At 42.0% G+C, this 18,942-nt stretch overlaps 1 protein-coding gene across 3 annotated transcripts in view; it reads right to left on the bottom strand.

Annotated features, from left to right (window-relative positions):
- sytl5 (synaptotagmin-like 5) overlaps positions 1-18,942 on the bottom strand; it is an 83,619-nt gene that overhangs the window by 45,867 nt on the left and 18,810 nt on the right. The gene's annotated exons all lie outside the window — the stretch shown is intronic.

Consider the following 18,942-nt stretch of genomic DNA (forward strand, 5'->3'; position numbering starts at 1 on the left):
AGTCTGGTCGAACAACCTATTGAGCTCATAGTTAATCTCTGGTCTAATCACATTCCCACTGTGTTGAAGCTCTAATGAACAGACAGTCGATATTGATTGTCAGGAGGATTACCATGGTAACTACTACAGTCTAACGGCCCCTGACAATCCCACCATCACCCAATCAGTCTGAACATCTCACACCCCAGGCTTAACACACGCCATCACCTTCATCACTCTATACCAGTTAACCTTATCAAATTACCTGCCAAATTAGTCTAATTAATAGCTGCTAATACTAATGGATACACACGCACGCAGGCATGCACTTGGACACAGACACACACAGTATGCACCTGTCCTCTTAAACGAAAGTAAGTCCACTGGGTACTTGGCCTTCAGCGGCGGTGCAAATGTCAGCCCGTCTCCAGCTGCAGTGCACCATGGGAATGCTAACTGGCTCATTACTGCACACCACTGTCAACACTGAGTACTGCTGTTATTTCAAAGACACACACACACACAGGATGGTCTTCTTTGATTAAAAGTACACAGACATTTTTGTATATACACCAGCTGTGCTATCTGTGTCAAATCTGTAGTTTAGAAGAATCTGGGTGATTACCCAATATGTTTCAGAAACCATGATCAATAGTTCATTGTCTAATCTATATGCACCCTCCTCTACTGGAGTGAGAGAGAAACGGATAAATAAATACAATGTAATGATTTTGTTTACAGATGTTCCGTTTTGATCGTTCCCTGAATAACACCGGAGCATAATAGGGACTGAAGTGACATTGGTTCATCCTGTTATTATGATTCAGCTTTTCAAGGGCTGATGATCTGCTTTCAAGTCGCTGACACAGAGAGATGGAGAGGGTGATGGAGGGATAAAATAACATAGGAGACACAGGTCAGCGAAGAGGCGGAAGGACGAAGGACGAGAAAGATGGGAGAGTGATGGAGATAGAAGAAAAGGAATGAATCAGAGGGCAGACAGACTGAAAGGAATGAATCAGGGGGCAGACAGACTGAAAGGAATGAATCAGGGGGCAGACAGACTGAAAGGAATGAATCAGGGGGCAGACAGACTGAAAGGAATGAATCAGGGGGCAGACAGACTGAAAGGAATGAATCAGGGGGCAGACAGACTGAAAGGAATGGGAGGAGAGGAGAGATCAAGTGGAGAACAAAACAGGTACACGGAGAGTGGAAGAGAGCAACTGAGGGAGAGGTGAGAAAACGTAGGTCTTCTGTCTGTGAAGACCATGGAAATATAAGCAAAATGGACATGGTATCATACCAAGCAAGACTAACATGATTGGTGTGAAAGACTGGGGTTTCTGAAGCCCAAAAATTGTATATGTCTTTATGCAAATGAGACATGAGTATAATTTAAGCACATTTACAGATGAAGTTTTTATAGCTACAGCAGTGATACATTGCCTCACCAGAGGCATAAACACCAATATGTGTCCGCTAGTGATTTAACTAGACAAGCACCTTGATTGTTCTATTCTTTGTACCATGTGAAAAACTTAAATCACATTATCAAAACAATCAACACACATCTACTGTGTGTGTGTGTGTGTGTGTATGTGTGTGTGTGTGTGTGTGTGTGTGTGTGTGTGTGTGTGTGTGTGTGTGTGTGTGTGTGTGTGTGTGTGTGTGTGTGTGTGTGTGTGTGTGTGTGCGTGCGTGTGTGTGTGTATGAGGGAGGGAGAAGGAGAACTTCCTGACAGGCCGACCCCAGGTGGTGAAGGTAGGCAACAACACCTCCGCTACACTGATCCATAACACGTGGGGCCCTACAAGGGTATGTACTCAGCCCCCTCCTGCCCTCCCTGTTCACCCATGACTACTTGGCCACGCACGTCTCCGATTGAGAGCCTCCTATCGGGCTGTACCACTGCCTGCTATGGCAACTGCACATTTCTTTTTCTTTTTGGAGATTTGCGTGTATTGTTTTGTAATGTTAGATTTGTTATTAGATTTGAGTGAAAGATGAGATGAAAGTGAGAGGAGAGGGAAAGTGTCAATGCCATCCTCCATCCATCCCTCCATTTATACCTGTCTATTTCATCCTCATCCTGTCTTCTCTCTCCTCCCCTCTCCACTCCCCCTCTTTACATAAACTAGAAGCTAATGAAGAGGCACAGCCACCTCTGTCAAATCTCTCAGCCCAGGAGCCACTGAGGTATTTGTGATTAGCATATCAAGTGGTGCTGTGCTGCTCCTCCACAACAACTGACAGATGAATCAACAGCCAGAGACACTAAATGGCTGTTTGGTTAAGCGACAGACAGTGAACATCAACAAGGTTTACCTTTGGTTTGAGTCATCAAACAGTACACTGCACTGCAGCATTTCTCCAGAGTCCTGCATTCTGAGAACATACACACTTCACAGTCTACTCTACAACATGAGTTACTGTTTCCTGCTTCACTTGTGGGGAATTCTTTAAGTCACTCAGAAAAATGTTTTCCGCCAAGACTTTGTCTGATAAGTCTTGTTAATGTAAATGTGAGTGCATTCCATCTTAGTGAGATGAAGCGTGTGTGTGGATGAGTGAGTGTGTGTGTGTGTGTGTGTGTGTGTGTGTGTGTGTGTGTGTGTGTGTGTGTGTGTGTGTGTGTGTGTGTGTGTGTGTGTGTGTGTGTGTGTGTGTGGATGAGTGAGAGTGTGTGTGTGTGTGTGTGTGTGTGTGTGTGTGTGTGTGTGTGTGTGTGTGTGTGTGTGTGTGTGTGTGTGTGTGTGTGTGGATGAGTGAGAGTGTGTGTGTGTGTGTGTGTGTGTCCCACTGTGCAAAGAAGTCAGATCAATGTCTATTTTTCAATTTACATTTGGTTGAGTTTTCAACTAAGATGAAATTAATGTGAAATCACCAAACAATGTCACCATGACATTGGATTTAGGTTACAAGTTGGGTGAAAAAGATATGGAATTCCCTTACGTTGATGACTTTTAAAAAATCCAATCAGTTTTCCATGTTGATTCAACGTCATCATATTGCATTTCTTTATTGAAATGAGGAAACAAGTTGTGTGTGTGTGTGTATGTGTGTGTACGTGCACTGTTGTGTGTGTGTGTGTGTGTGTGTGTGTGTACGTGCACTGTTGTGTGTGCTGTCTGTGCACACCCTTATGCGGTGGCATACAGCTACATTATTCATCTCATATGCATACGTAGATACTGTACTCTATATCATCGACTGCATCCTTATGTAATACATGTATCACTAGCCACTTTAACTATGCCACTTGGTTTACATACTCATCTCATATGTATATACTGTACTCGATATCATCTACTGTATCTTGCCTATGCTGCTCTGTACCATCACTCATTCATATATCTTTATGTACATATTCTTTATCCCCTTACACTGTGTGTAAGACAGTAGTTTTTTTTGGAATTGTTAGTTAGATCACTTGTTCGTTATTACTGCATTGTCGGAACTAGAAGCACAAGCATTTCGCTACACTCGCATTAACATCAGCTAACCATGTGTATGTGACAAATAAATTTGATTTGATTTGATTTGCGGTAGGACTTGGGTAGCACTGTGCCTTTGTTTCTCTCTGACTCAGAGGGAACAGAAGCAAATACAATCCTCATTACACGCTCTGTATGAGTTTACACTCAGACTTCACAACAGACACACACATACATTGCCTTGCAAAAGCATTCATCCCCTGTCACGATTGTCGTATGCGCGAGACCAAGGCGCAGCGTGGTATGTGTACATTCTCTTTTAATGAATGAAACACTTAACAAAAACAACAAAAACAACCAAACTAAACGTGAAGCTATACAACTTAGTGCAGATAGGCAACTAACCATAGGCAAGATCCCACAACACAAATGATGAAAAAATGGCTACCTAAATATGATCCCCAATCAGAAACACGAATAAACAGCTGTCTCTGATTGGGAACCATATCAGGCCAACATAGACATACAAAACCCCCTAGACATACAAAAACCATAGACATACAAAAACTAGAGTACCCATCCTAGTCACACCCTGACCTAAACAAAATATATAGAAAAACAGAGATATCTAAGGTCAGGGCGTGACATCCCTGTCACGAGTCCGACTGAGGGTGGTTTCCCTTCCTGTTCGGGTGGCGCTCGGCGCTCGTCGTCACCGGCCTATTAGCTGCCACTGATTGTCTTTCCTCCCCCTCCTTGTATATTCATTGGTAGCACCTGTTGGTGAATGATTCGTTTGTCTTTATTAGACAGCCGGCCCGCCTGGTTGTAGTGCGGAATTAATGATTGTAACCTTCGGCTCTAATGTAGAGGAACGTGTTTGTTCCTGGTCGTGAAATTTCAGTTGTACCTTTCTCATTCCCCGTGTTTGGGGCCGTTATTATTGTGAGCACCCTGTGCATTAAAAGAGCACAGCCTTGCACTCTCTGTCATTTTTCCTATTTTGTTGCATTACAACCTGTAATTTAAATGGATTTTTATTTGCATTTCATGTAATGGACATCCACAAAATAGTCCATATTGGTGAAGTGAAATGAAAAATATAACTTGTTTCAAAAAAATGCAAACTTAAAAGTGGTGCGTGCATATGCTATGAAGCCCCTAAATAATATCTGGTGCAACCAATTATCTTCAGATGTCGCATAATTAGTTAAATAAAGTCCACCTGTTGGCAATCTAAATGTCACATGATCTGTCACATGATCTCAGTATATATACACCTGTTCTGAAAGGCCCCAGAGTCTGCAATACCACTAGCAAGGGGCACCATCAAGCAAGCAGCACTATAAAGACCAAGGAGCTCTCCAAACAGGTCAGGGACAAAGTTGTGGAGAAGTACAGATCAGGGTTGGGTTATAAAAAAATATCAGAAACTTTGAACATCCCAACATCCCATCCATTATTAAAAAATTGAAAGAATATGGCACCACAACAAACCTGCCAAGAGAGGGTTGCAAACCAAAACTCACGGACCAGGCAAGGAGGGCATTAATCAGAGGCAACAAAGAGACCAAAGATAACTCTGAAGGAGCTGCAAAGCTCCACAGCGGAGATTGGACTATCTGTCCATAGGACCACTTTAAGCTGTACACTCCACAAAGCTGGGCTTTACAGAAGAGTGGCCAGAAAAAAAGCCATTGCTTAAAGAAAGAAATAAGCAAACACTTTTGGTGTTTGCCAAAAGGCACGTGGGAGACTCCCCAAACATATGGAAGAAGGTACTCTGGTCAGATGAGACAAAAATGTAGCTTTTTGGCCATCATGGAAAATGCTATGTCTGGCGCAAACCCAATACCTATCATCCAAGCTCATCAGTAGGCTTGGTGCCCTGGGTCAGAACCCCGCCCTCTGCAACTGGGTCCTAGACTTCCTGATAGGCCGTCCCCAGCTGGTGAAGTTAGGCAACAACACAAGGTAGGAGCACACCCCTATCCACATTGACGGGGCCGCATTGGAGAGGGTGAAAATCTTCAAGTTCCTTGGCGTGCACATCACTGACAACCTGAAACGGTCCATCCACACAGACGGTGTGGTGAAGAAGGTGCAACAGCACCTCTTCAAACACAGGAGGTTGAAGAAATTTGGCTTGGCCCCTAAGACTCCCACAAACTTCTATGATCAAAATCCTGTTGGGCTGTATAACCGTCTGGTACGGCCAGTGCACCTCCCTCAACCGCAGGGCTCTCCAGAGAGTGGTTCGGTCAGCCCAACGCATTATCTGGGGCACACTGCCTGCCCTCCAGGACACCAACAGCACCCGGTGTCACAGGAAGGCCAAAAAGATCATCAAGGACAACAACCACCCGAGCCACAGCCTGTTCACCCCACTACCATCTAGAAGGCGGGGACAGTACAGGTGCATCCAAGCTGGGACTGAGAGACAGAAAAACAGCTTCAATCTCCAGGCCATCAGACTGTGAAACAGTCGAGCTCCGCCCAGTACCCTACCCTGAACCTTAGTCACTGTTCTAGCCAGCTACCACCCAATACTCAACCCTGCACCTTAGAAACTGCTTCCCTATGTACACTTTAATAATGTTTACATACTGTATCCTAGTCAAGGCCTATTCTATATAACTACTGCTGTACACACCTTTTCTATTCATATACTGCCCATAATTTCTAGAGTATACACACCATTATATACATATATATTTATATACCGGACGATGACATTGCTCATTCTAATATTTTATATTTCTTAATCCCTTTCTTTCGATTTCTTAAAAATTAACATGTATTGTTTTGTACGGTCAGGTATTACTGCACCGTTGAATCTAGAAACATAAGCATTTTGCTACACCTGCGTTAACATCTGCTAAATATGCATATGCGACCAATACCTTTTGATTTGATCTATGGCGTGTGAGAGGTGACTCATGTTAGCAGCCTTGAACAACAATGTCTATTGATTCAATACATGTTTTTATTTGATTTGACTTGGTGCCATTCATTTTGGTGCTGTGGTGCACTACTGTGTCTACAGTGCCTGTCTCTTTACACCAGACTGTTGATACAGCAGCTGCTATGGTATTGTGTGGGAGTGGGAGCCCTCCTTCAGTACACAGTTACACACACTACAGATGTATTGTCTTAATTTGATCACCCTGCTGTAGGATAATTTTCCTGAAATGCAGGAAATGTAAAACTTCTAGTGTATTTGAGGTTTAAAACAGCTTCTAAAGTTTGTAATTTCCACTTTGAAATTTCAGACAATTTTCCATTTAAAAAAAATCTAATTCAACCCCTACAAAAATGTCCATTAACTATAATTCACATTTCCTGTTGCTGCAGGATCATTTTCCTGCTGTAGAGAACTGGCTCAAATGAAGATCCTACATCTGTAACAGTCTCTCTGAAGTCGTCTCTGCCCTGAGCAAATACAATGTCCAGAAAGGTCTAAACCTCAGCCTCTAACCAGAGGCATCGCACTCTGCACTCAACCAATAAAGGGTTAGGACAAAGCCTTTCAAATACGGTTCTTGACTTACTGCTTCTTTCCTCGTCTCCTCATCTTTGTTTTCTTCAGTTCTGTTTCTTGGACTTCTCTCTCTGATCATTAACTAATTGCTTAATGTCATTGATTGACCATTCACTGTCCACTCACCCGAGGTCCCAGGTCTGAAACAGTACCTGATTAGAGGTGAAGGATAGAAACCAGCAGGCCAGGATCTAAATACCTCTGGGTCATGAGTCAAGACACGATAAATGCAGAGATGTCTTGGTTCAGTGTGGGAGTGGAAGTGGAGGGAGTTTCGTCCCTTGTTACAGCATTATGTAGCACAAGGCTACAGTTCATGGTCTGACTAATGCTTTGTCAATATCGCTTCCATACCACGGTGGGTAGGCAGAAAGGCATGAGTCACCACAAAGTCTGTGGTTTCTTGAATGGCAATCTATGTTAACATACTTCAGTATGTGGAAGGGAGGTGTCCTGTATGGCTTGTTTCATTATGTGGGTTATGACTGCATTTACATCATAGGGAAAGGCCTGTTGATACCTGGGTGACTGGGCAGCTGCTGATGGACTGGATTCATGTAGCAGATTTCGGAGGCCTCTGCCATTTACATTTAAAGGTGGGTCAATGTGAAGCATCTCATCTGCCTAGGTGACGCACGGCAGCCTTGTGAGCGCTAGCCTGCTCACCCACCACATATCAACTATCAGCTGGGCCCAGTGTGACTTTGAGCCAAGGGTATGGAGTTTTCGTTCCTTTGCTTCAATATGGTTTATAACTACATTTCTATCTGAGAGAATGGACTGTGGATACCCGGGAGACGTTTTGGCTCACTGCAGACAGGTGCATCTATCTACATATTACCCACCACAGGAGAGTGAGGGAGAGTGGCCATGTCCCAGTTGGCAAGAAGCACAAGAAACAAATTAAAGTATGTGTAGAGTGATAACACGCTGACTATCAATGAGAACAGGAGATAAATGAGACATCTAGTACTTAATAGCAAACACGAACCACACACACACACACACACACACACACACACACACACACACACACACACACACACACACACACACAACTAAAACAACACAAAAAATATTAAAACCCATTATGGTAGACAAACAATTCCCCTACAAATGTAATGAGCTTTTCGAAGAGCATTTCTCCCCCACACCCTCTTTCTCCCACTCTCTCAGCTCTCATTTCTACTTTGATATCCCTTGACAGCCTGTACTGTAGAGCTCTAGAGGGAGGAGGAGTGTTACAGACAGCTTCTGGGCACAGCGCTGTACTGTAGAGCTCTAGAGGGAGGAGGAGTGTTACAGACAGCCTCTGGGCACAGCGCTGTACTGTAGAGCTCTAGAGGGAGGAGGAGTGTTACAGACAGCTTCTGGGCACAGCGCTGTACTGTAGAGCTCTAGAGGGAGGAGGAGTGTTACAGACAGCCTCTGGGCACAGCGCTGTACTGTAGAGCTCTAGAGGGAGGAGGAGTGTTACAGACAGCCTCTGGGCACAGCGCTGTACTGTAGAGCTCTAGAGGGATGAGGAGTGTTACAGACAGCCTCTGGGCACAGCGCTGTACTGTAGAGCTCTAGAGGGAGGAGGAGTGTTACAGACAGCCTCTGGGCACAGTGCTGTACTGTAGAGCTCTAGAGGGAGGAGGAGTGTTACAGATAACAGTAACACACTATTCTCTATGTGTGTGCAAGTGTTTGTGTACGTGTATGTGTGCCTGTGTGTTCGTGCATACATGCATGTGCATGTATGCAGTGCAACTGTGTGCCTGTGTGTGAACTCTAATTAGTTTTGATTAATTTATTTTACTCTAAAATGTATGTCAAACAAAAATCAGTGATTTCACAGTTGAACAAACCATGAAACTCTTTGCACAATTACTTATTTTAACAATTTACAGTGCCTTGCGAAAGTATTCGGCCCCATTGAACTTTGCGACCTTTTGCCACATTTCAGGCTTCAAACATAAAGATATAAAACTGTATTTTTTTGTGAAGAATCAATAACAAGTGGGACACAATCATGAAGTGGAACGACATTTATTGGATATTTCAAACTTTTTTAACAAATCAAAAACTGAGAAATTGGGCAGAAAACACGAACAGCGTCTGGACAACGGACACATAACAACATTAACGCTGACTTGGGAAAGAAAACACAAACAGCGTCTGGACAACGGACACATAACAACATTAACGCTGACTCGGGAACGAAAACACGAACAGCATCTGGACAACGGACACATAACAACATTAACGCTGACTCGGGAAAGAAAACACGAACAGCGTCTGGACAACGGACACATAACAACATTAACGCTGACTCGGGAAAGAAACTGAGGAAGTGACAGATATAGGGGAGGTAATTAATAAGGTGATGGAGGTGAGTCCAGGTTAGTCCGATGAAGCGCTGATGCGCGTAACGATGGTGATAGGTCTGCGTAATGATAAGCAGCCTGGCGACCTTGAGCGCCAGAGAGGAGGAGCAGGAGCAGACGTGACAGTACCCCCTCCAGGGGCACCACCTGGCGTCCCTCAAGGGCGAGCCTGGCAGGCCGGCCGAGGCGTAGGAGCCGGACAAGCCGGCTGAGGAGCGTAAGCCTCTCAAGCCAGCTGAGGCATGGGAGCCTGACGAGCCAGCTGAGGCATCTCTGGTTGCTTTTTCAGCGCCAACCGGACTTGACGTCACCAACAAAAACAAAAAACAATGATGCTTCAAATTGTGGAGTTCTGTATTTAATGAATAAACAGACAGGAAAGAAAACACGAACAGCGTCTGGACAACGGACACATAACAACATTAATGCTGACTCGGGAAAGAAAACACAAACAGCGTCTGGACAACGGACACATAACAACATTAACGCTGACTCGGGAAAGAAAACACGAACAGCATCTGGACAACGGACACATAACAACATTAACGCTGACTCGGGAAAGAAAACACGAACAGCGTCTGGACAACGGACACATAACAACATTAATGCTGACTCGGGAAAGAAAACACAAACAGCGTCTGGACAACGGACACATAACAACATTAACGCTGACTCGGGAAAGAAAACACGAACAGCATCTGGACAACGGACACATAACAACATTAACGCTGACTCGGGAAAGAAAACACGAACAGCGTCTGGACAACGGACACATAACAACATTAATGCTGACTCGGGGAACAAACTGAGGAAGTGACAGATATAGGGGAGGTCATTAATAACGTGATGGAGTCCAGGTGAGTCCGATGAAGCGCTGATGCGCGTAACAATGATGACAGGTGTACGTAAGGATAAGCAGCCTGGCGACCTCGAGCGCCAGAGAGGGGGAGCAGGAGCAGACGTGACAATAATGGCACAATCATAATTAAAATACCGTTTTTTTAGGGGCTTCTGCATAAGCTCTAATATGCATATGGGTGCTTTGAATGAATCATCACCTTATAAAGCGCTGTCCATTTCGTTTTAGCAACCAGGAAATGGTGGATAGATTTATGCATACTGCATCTTTAATCCTTTTTTTTGCCATGTAGCGGTGTAACTAACTACAGTAGGCAAGATTTTCTTTCTTTTTATGTATCAAACCAGCCTTATTCTCACTTGAAACATAGTTGTTGTGTTTAATAGGATACATTTCACATTATGTAAACATCTGACTGCAGAGTGATCTGTTCTTGCAATGTGTAGTCTATGACATTTCTGATTTAGAGATGATCATTTTTCACAAAGTAGTTGGGATGTAGTAAACTACTTAGTCTTTAGGTCTGTAAACTATATGTTTCTTAATAAGGGTAGCTATAGTGTAGACTAACCTCTTCCTATGTGAAGTAATTGGTAGCTGGTAAACTATATTTTCAGAGTAGCTTTCCAACACTGACTACACAGTAATGCATAATTATGGATATGAAAGTCAATCTCCATGTTTCACAAGTTTGGACATCACAGCGCAGTAGAGAACAGTAGAGTACAATACAGCAGAGCAGAGTAGGGTAGAGTACAATACAGCAGAGCAGAGTAGGGTAGAGTTCAGTACAGTGCAGTAGAGAACAGTAGAGTACAATACAGCACAGTAGAGAACAGTAGAGTTCAGTACAGCAGAGCAGAGTACAGTAGAGTACAATACAGCAGAGCAGAGTAGGGTAGAGTTCAGTACAGCAGAGCAGAGTACAGTAGAGTACAATACAGCAGAGCAGAGTAGGGTAGAGTTCAGTACAGCAGAGCAGAGTACAGTAGAGTACAATACAGCAGAGCAGAGTAGGGTAGAGTTCAGTACAGCGCAGTAGAGAACAGTAGAGTACAATACAGCAGAGTAGGGTAGAGTTCAGTACAGCACAGTAGAGAACAGTAGAGTACAATACAGCAGAGCAGAGTAGGGTAGAGTTCAGTACAGCGCAGTAGAGTACAGTAGAGTACAATACAGCAGAGCAGAGTAGGGTAGAGTTCAGTACAGCACAGTAGAGTACAGTAGAGAACAGTAGAGTACAATACAGCAGAGCAGAGTAGGGTAGAGTTCAGTACAGCGCAGTAGAGTACAGTAGAGTACAATACAGCAGAGCAGAATAGGGTAGAGTTCAGTACAGTGCAGTAGAGTACAGTAGAGTTTAGTACAGTAAAGTAGAGTATAGTAGAGTTCAGTACAGTAAAGTAGAGTTCACTACAGTAGAATACAGTACAATATACTGTACTCTACTTTTCTTTACTGTGCTGTCTTGCATTGCACTGTGCTCTACTCACTGTACAGTACTGTACTATACTCTACATTTCTTTACTGTACTGTACACAGTACTGTACTGTGCTATCCACACTTGTGAAACATACGATATAGTACAATATACTATATTCTACTTTTCTTTACTGTACTGTACTCAGTGCTGTACTGTATTGTACTTATTGTTCTGGTCTCTACTATGCTGTACTCACTGTGCTGTACTGTGCTATCCAAACTTGTGAAACATATGTCTATGATAGGTTCAGATTTGTTCTAGTCTGGTTCATCTGTGGACATTAACATCAAGGCCAGGGTGGACTGACCAAATTTCAACTACTTTCCAACGTCCATAGACGTCCGGTGTTGGTCGGTGCTCAGTGGGTGAGGATGCTGGTTAAAGTAAATGGAGAGAGAGGGGGCTCCTGGGTAGGTGTCAGTAAGATCTGGAAGAGGTGACATTAACTGGATATTGAGAAAGGCAGCGAGGGCGAGAGGAAGAGAGAGAGGGAGAGGTTGTCCAGACTGTTTTAACACTCTTGGTTTGACTACCAGATGACAGAAAGACAAAAAAAACCAGTTATTATCTGAACATAACAGCATGCCAGTGGAAGGGAGGAAAGTAGCAGGTGACCCAACTATGGTTTGTGTCGATTATGAATCACCCATTGTTACCATTTCAGTTGCAGTAATTCCAGTACAGATTTTTGGGTAATTCCGTTACCAATTTGGTAATGGAATTCTCAGTTTTAATCACTTAATAATTCAGAAACAAAATTGATATCAGTAAAATCACTATAACTAATTGGTGATTACTTGTTACTTCTGTGAACTTTCATTATCTTCCTTACTCATGAGGGAGAGAAATGAGAAAATATCTTAAAGATATAGGGTCTCTACCCACGGAGATTTCTTTCTGCTTTTTTTCTCTGGCCTCCATTGATTTAGTCACCCTAATTCTGACGTTCATACAAGGGTAAAAACACCAATAACTTTTGAACGAATTATGATAGAGACTTTGACCCATAGTTTTTGTTAGAGGAGTATATCTACACAATTAATATTTTACCCAATGGTCAAAAGATTTGTTTTTGATTGGACACCTTGTAAAATATATGAGTTTTTGGTAACGGAATTACATGGTACAAGGCAATATTTCTTAAACTTACCAGATGTCAACAATTTCTCCAAAAATAAATATGTGATGCTATTAGTTGGCATAGGTCTTTATGTCAACATTATTGTGTTTTGATGTACAGTACCAGTCAAAATGTTGGACACTTCTACTCATTCAAGGGATTTTCTATATTTTTTGCTATTTTCTACATTGTAGAATAATAGCGAAGGCAACAAACGAATAAAATAACACGTGTAATCATGTAGTAACCAAAAAAGTGTTAAAGAAATCAAAATGTATTTTATATTCTACAAAATAGCCACCCCTTGCCTTGATGACAGCTTTGCACACTCTTGGCATTCTTTTAACAAGCTTCACCGGGAATGCTTTTCAAACAGTCTTGAAGGAGTTCCCATATATGCTGAGCACTTGTTGGCTGCTTTTCCTTCACTCTGCGGTCCAACTCATCTCAAAAAATCTCAACTGGGTTGAGGTGGGATGATTGTGGAGGCCAGGTCATCGGATGCAGCACTCCATCACTCTCCTTCTTGGTCAAATAAACCTTACACAGCCTGGAGATGTTCAGAGTGACTGTCAGGTTCTTGGTCACCTCCCTGACCAAGGCCCTTCTCCCCCGATTGCTCAGTTTGGCCGGGCGGCCAGCTCTAGGAAAAGTCTTAGTGGGTCCAAACTTCTTCCATTTAAGAATGATGGAGGCCACTGTGCTCTTGAGGACCTTCAATGCTGCAGAGATGTTTTAGTACCCTTCCCCAGATCTGTGCCTCGACACAATCAATTCCTTCAACCTCATGGCTTGGTTTTTGCTCTGACATGCACTGTCAACTGTGGGACCTTACATAGACAGGTATGTGCCGTTCCAAATCATGTCCAATCAATTGAATCTACCATAGGTGGACTCCAATCAAGTTGTAGATACATCTCAAGGATGATCAATGGAAACAGGATGCACCTGAGCTCAATATCTAGTCTCATAGCAAAGGGTCTGAATACTTATGTAAATAAGGTATTTTTAAAATAGTATTTTATACATTTGCAAAAAAATCTAAAACCGTGTTTTTGCTTTTTCATTATGGGGTAATGTGCTGAGGATTTCTTTTTGCGGAAAAAGTCAAGGGGTCTGAATACTTTCCAAAGGCACTGTATGCCTTAATTCCCCCAAAATATAGACTATTAGCATTCATTTGACACCCAATTAGATATGCTCCTATGAACTTCGCATCTTGGTGCTCATGGGTCATTTTAAATCGAAATGCCCCTCTACAGTATATGTGTGTATGTGGACCACCCTGTATCGTCATCCCATGAATCCCATGGAAAACACAGCGGATCTCCCAGAGACCTTAGTGTTTAGCCTCATTATTTCAGCTAAGATCAGCACATATTTCTCAGACTTTGGAGTATTTCTTTGGCCTTAAATCAGTGGGACTTTCATCATAAATAAAATATATTTCAGTTCACAGATCTTTCTCCATTCATCTCTAGAGAAGCAGGTATACAGGATCCTACAAGATAATTTCACTGTGGACACACTGAGATGTAACATAATTCTCGGGGGTACGGCCTGTGCTTAATGGTTTGTGACAAGCAGTTTGGGGGCCATGCTGTCTGTCTCATTGTTCTCTTCTTAATGCAGAACTCTGTCCTTGAACAAGAGTCTACTCTTTCCTGCTGTTAATGTATAGATCGATTCTGCGAAAAATGCAAAGCTGGAATCTATTCATGTAGATGGACTGTGGTTGATGTATACTGTACTCAGTTCTTAATGTAGTAGGTCTGTTTTATTCCTAAAATATGACTGGATTATGTTCTTATTGGTGGATTCTATTGTTGTTCCAATGTTCTTATTGGTGGATTCTATTGTTGTTCCAATGTTATTAGCTTATGTTCTAAATGTATAACTGTCATAACTCTATTTTATTTGTAAGACAATTATTGTCTGACTGTATGGCTGTACTGTATTATACAACGGGTGGTTCGAATCCTGAATGCTGATTAGTTAAAACCACATTCCAGCCAGTGTCTATTCCACAAGTTCCCACCGGCTGTCTGTTCCATCTGACTGCGCAATCCACTGTCTCATCAGACCTGCCAGGCAATTTATAAACTTAATCTCCACTATAAAAAACATATAGACATCATCTCACATTTCTTTTAGACTAACACTTAGTTTTCAACAGCAGAGATTTGTATAAACCTTGCTGTCTGTCTCTCTGACATTTGCAACATTGTTTCAGTATTCAAATTCCATCTGCAGCTGTCCCATAGTAATGAAAGAGTCTGGACGAGACAGACAGGCAGGCAGCGTTTCTCAGCCAATTGAAATCATGAATCAGCTGGCATAGTTTTTATGGATATATACAAAGAAATGTCATTTTAAAAAGGGTCAAATGAAAAGAAGTGCAGCTAGTTTACAGTCTTACCAGCTTCTGTGTGAAGTGATTCTGTTAGCTGTGTTGTTGGCTAGCTCTTCTGAACAACAGTGTCCTGACGAGAGAGCACATTTTCTATGCCAGGCGAAATCACGCCTCATTAGTTCATTGATATGGATGTATCCAAATAAATGTCACTAGAAAACAGCTTATGCAAATGCAGCTACTGGGCATAACAACCCATGTGCCAATATATCCTCCAAACACCAGCTTTTCTGGTATAATTGAAGGGCTATATGGCCAAAAAGTCATATCACAATATTTTTCTACATTTTAGCAGTATGATGGTATTTGACAGTATTTAATGTTTTTTAATGATACATTTTTTAAATACAGCATGTTTTACAAGTAGCGCATGACCCTACGATTGCAACAAATGAATTCTAAGTGGTTTTAATGGGCTTTCTCAATTCTGCTGGTTTAATTGATACCCAGACTAGAACAAACCTGACAGTTCAGGAGTCCAATTTATACAAGTGTTGCTTTCTTTAGCACTGCATCAAAATATGTTCTATAATATCAACAGTACTGTAAAGATCCACCCAGTATGTGGATCTATTTCATTTTTTAAAACCTTTATTTAACTAGACAAGTCAGTTAAGAACAAATTCTTATTTTCAATGACGGCCTAGGAACAGTGGGTTAACTGCCTTTTTCAGGGGCAGAACGACAGATTTGTACCTTGTCAGCTTAAGGATTTGAACTTGCAACCTTTCAGTTACTAGCCCAACACTCTAACCACTAGGCTACCCTGCCGCCCCCATGCTAGTACACCTTAAAATATGATATATTTCACCCAGTCCTACTGTGATGTGTAGTGTTCCAATAATGTACTGCTCAGCTCCGTTGCATTCTGTGCTGTTATTATGCAGTACATCCTCTGTGTGTGTGGTGTGAATGTCCATCCAGGCTGTGTCTCTGAAAGGTTTTATGCCAATCTGACATGGACACAGATGAATGGTGAATGTCAGAGCATCTCGACCCAGCGACACCCCAGGAGAGCAATAAACAGCAGAGGGCCCCCACTTAACCGACACTACATTACACTGCAGAGAAAACAGCATTCTGTACGGATGGAATCTCCTGCAACAGTAGATGGTACCACAGACTATTACACAAAGAGAGATTCGGAATCATGCGCAACAATGGTTAGAGTGTAAGTTAATTGTGCAGCATAACAATTTCCGACTAAATTCTTTCTGGTTTAAGGATAGATCCATAGAGTTCTATGTCAGATATTCTAATCCTGTCGGAAAAAGCCAGAGGAGCACACAACCTCAGCTCAGAGTAGTGACAGAAATCACATTGTTACATTTTTTATAAAAAATGAGGGCCCCCAACCCCAAAAAAGGAGGTGCCCCCCTCTCCCTAGATAGCATATGAACATGTCATAATGGCAAAATGTGTAGAATATCAGGAAATTAGCTTTAAAAATGCAAAATACTGTCAGCCTCATTGAAAAATGTGTAGAATAGCATGAGATTCGCTATAACTGCACATTTTTCTCTCTCTGCCCCATGGCAAAATGTGTAGAATTGTAAGAAGTTATCTCTTTCACCCCACCCCCAGTGACATGAAAATATCTAGACTAGTATATCCAGCTAGGTCTCAAGATTTGGGTATCTGTACCTAGGGGCTAGAGGTCTGAGTTGGCTGAGCTGTTTAACCTCTAGTGTCTAAATATATACACTATTATTAATGAAGGGAGATGCTGGCTGGGCAGTTTAACCTCTAGTATCTAAATATATACACTATTATTAATGAAGGGAGATGCTGGCTGGGCAGTTTAACCCCTAGTGTCTAAATATATACACTATTATTAATGAAGGGAGATGCTGGCTGAGCAGTTTAACTCCTAGTGTCTAAATATATACACTATTATTAATGAAGGGAGATGCTGGCTGGGCAGTTTAACCCCTAGTGTCTAAATATATACACTATTATTAATGAAGGGAGATGCTGGCTGAGCAGTTTAACCCCTAGTGTCTAAATATATACACTATTATTAATGAAGGGAGATGCTGGCTGGGCAGTTTAACCCCTAGTATCTAAATATATACACTATTATTAATGAAGGGAGATGCTGGCTGGGCAGTTTAACCCCTAGTGTCTAAATATATACACTATTATTAATGAAGGGAGAGGGAGGAATGGATTTGTCATCCTCTGGGATCTCTCTAACCATGTGTATAACTGGGAAATGCCTGAGTTGAATCGACAAGTCTACTTGGCAGACTAGAAGGAGTGACTGGCTTAATGCCTGCCATCCAGGACAACTACAGCACTCGATGCCACAGGAAGGCCAAAAATATTATGAAAGACATCAACCACCTGAGCCACGGCCTGTTCACAACGCTATCATCCAGAAGGTGAGGTCAGTACAGTTCAAAGCTAGGACCAAGGGACTGAGCTTCCATCTCAAGGCCATCAGACTATTAAATAGCCATCACTAGCCGGCTACCACCTAGTAACCTGCCCTGAACTTAGTCGCTGTCACTAGCCAGTTACCACCTGGTTACTCAACCCTGCACCTTAGAGGCTGCTGCCCTATGTACATAGACATGGAATCAATGGTCACTTTAATAATTGAACACCAGTCACTTTAATAATGTTTACATACAATTTTACTCATTTCAAATGTACAGTATATACTGTATTCTAGTGTAATCTAGTCAATAACGTTCTGACATTGCTCATCCTAATATTTATATATTTATTAATTATATTCGTTGACTTTTAGATTTGTGTGTATTGTTGTGACTTGTTAGATGCTACTGCATTGTTGGAGCTAGAAACTAGAGGTGGACCGATTTAGATTTTTCACCGCAGATACCGAAACCGATTATTGGAGGACCATAAAAGCCTCATTTATTTGTAATAATGACAATTACAACAATACTGAATGAACACTTATTTAACTTAATATTATACATCAATAAATCAATTTAGCCTCAAGTAAATAATGAAACATGTTCAATTTGGTTTAAATAATGCAAAAACAAAGTGTTGGAGAAGAACGTAAAAGTGCAATATGTGCAATGTAAGAAAGCTAACGTTTAAGTTCCTTGCTCAGAACATGAGAACATATGAAAGCTGGTGGTTCCTTTTAACATGAGTCTTCAATATTCCCAGGTAAGAAGTTTTAGGTTGTAGTTATTATAGGAATTATAGGACTATTTCCCTCTATACCATTTGTATTTCATTAACCTTTGACTATTGGATGTTCTTATAGGCACTTTAGTATTGCCAGTGTAACAGCTTCCGTCCCTGGCCACCATCGAAGCAGCGTTACCAAACAACTACTAGAAGGCTCAGAGCGAGTGACGTTTGAAACACTATTAGCGTGCGCTAACTAGCTAGCCATTTCACTTCGGTTACACCAGCCTCATCTCGGGAGTTGATAGGCTTGAAGTCATACGAAGAGCTGCTGGCAAAACGCACGAAAGTGCTGTTTGAATGAATGTTTACGCGCCTGCTTCTGCCTACCACCGCTCAGTCAGATACTTAGATACTTGTATGCTTGTATGCTCAGTCACATTATATGCAACGCAGGACACGCTAGATAATATATCTAGTAATATCATCAACCATGTGTAGTTAACTATTGATTATGATTGATTGTTTTTTATAAGATAAGTTTAATGCTAGCTTGCAACTTACCTTGGCTTACTGTATTCGCATAACAGGCAGTCTCCTTGTAGAGTGCAACGAGAGAGAGGCAG

Source organism: Oncorhynchus kisutch, linkage group LG2 (assembly GCF_002021735.2).
Source record: "Oncorhynchus kisutch isolate 150728-3 linkage group LG2, Okis_V2, whole genome shotgun sequence".
In the NCBI taxonomy this organism is placed as follows: domain Eukaryota; kingdom Metazoa; phylum Chordata; class Actinopteri; order Salmoniformes; family Salmonidae; genus Oncorhynchus; species Oncorhynchus kisutch.